The sequence below is a fragment of the Schistocerca gregaria genome, chromosome 2 (assembly GCF_023897955.1).
Source record: "Schistocerca gregaria isolate iqSchGreg1 chromosome 2, iqSchGreg1.2, whole genome shotgun sequence".
Lineage (NCBI taxonomy): Eukaryota > Metazoa > Arthropoda > Insecta > Orthoptera > Acrididae > Schistocerca > Schistocerca gregaria.
Window position 1 is genome coordinate 437080498 of NC_064921.1, and position 1850 is coordinate 437082347.

Below are 1850 nucleotides of genomic sequence, written 5' to 3' on the forward strand. Positions count from 1 at the left end.
GCCGCGACAGCGTGGACGTGAACCATATGTGCAGTTGCCGGACTTTGAGCGAGGGCGTATAGTGGGCATGCGGGAGGCCGGGTGGACGTACCGCCGAATTGCTCAACACGTGGGGCGTGAGGTCTCCACAGTACATCGATGTTGTCGCCAGTGGTCGGCGGAAGGTGCACGTGCCCGTCGACCTGGGACCGGACCGTAGCGACGCACGGATGCACCTCAAGACCGTAGGATCCTACGCAGTGCCGTAGGGGACCGCACCGCCACTTCCTAGCAAATTAGTGACACTGTTGCTCCTGGGGTATCGGCGAGGACCATTCGCAACCGGCTCCATGAAGCTGGGCTACGGTCCCGCACACCGTTAGGCCGTCTTCCGCTCACGCCCCAACATCGTGCAGCCCTTCTCCAGTGGTGTCGCGACAGGCGTGATTGGAGGAACGAATGGAGACGTGTCGTCTTCAGCGATGAGAGTCGCTTCTTCCCTGGTGCCAATGATGGTCGTATGCGTGTTTGGCGCCTTGCAGGTGAGCGCCACAATCAGGACTGCATACGACCGAGGCACACAGGGCCAACACCTGGCATCATGGTGTGGGGAGCGATCTCCTACACTGGCCGTACACCTCTGTTGATCGTCGAGGGGACACTGAATAGGGCACGGTACATCCAAACCGTCATCGAACCCATCATTCTACCATTCCTAGACCGGCAAGGGAACTTGCTCTTCCAACAGTACAATGCACGTCCGCATGTATCCCGTGCCACCCAACGTGCTCTAGAAGGTGTAAGTCAACTACATTGGCCAGCAAGATCTCCGGATCTGTCCCCCATTGAGCATGTTTGGGACTGGATGAAGCGTCGTCTCACGCGGTCTGCACGTTCAGCACGAACGTTGGTCCAACTGAGGCTCCAGGTGGAAATGGCATGGCAAGCCGTTCCACAGGACTACATCCAGCATCTCTACGATCGTCTCCATGGGAGAATAGCAGCGTGCATTGCTGCAAAATGTAGATATACACTGTACTAGTGCCGACATTGTGCATGCTCTGTTGCCTGTGTCTATGTGCCTGTGGTTCTGTCAGTGTGATCATGTGATGTATCTGACCCCAGGAATGTGTCAATAAAGTTTCCCCTTCGTGGGACAATGAATTCACGGTGTTCTTATTTCAATTTCCAGGAGTGTATATAGTTTTCTCTTTTTGTTAATTATATTATTGTAACGAGACATGGCTCATAGATTCCTGTAATGAATCTAATCGCTGTACATTTCTTCAGCTTCACTAGCTTGCAACCACGACTAGGCCCATTTTTGAGATCAGAGACCTGTGTGTGTGCATCCTCAATTTTGTATTGAAAATGCTGGCTTGAAGTAGATGCAGTATTCAGTTCTGCCCTCACTGTGAAGTAATGTTTAGATTTGTATTGCATACGTCATTTATGGTGATATTGTCATAATTAATGTTTATTGGCACCACGTCTACAAATAAGAAACAAACATACAAACAGCTGTTATCAACTAAGCTATTTATCTCCAATAGTAAACGAAAGGCAGTGCTGTAAGTTAACTTTTTCTTACCCAGTGGTTCGTATTTGAATAGGAAAAAAGTTACTCGCTTGCTGCAGTTTCTTGTCTAATAGTTCGAAATACATTAACATGGTGGCGGAACAAACGTCACCAAACAATGTATCCCTTCCACGTGTCAGCCGAGTTGGTTCGAGCAAACAAGTAACGAAGGAAGAACAATGAGCTATCCGATGACGCATGGTAGAGCCAATAATTGCCACGCCAAACAAATGACCGACTGCCGCTAGATCAGCCGTCACGAAATCAAGAAACCTCAAATGCGTGCAAATTC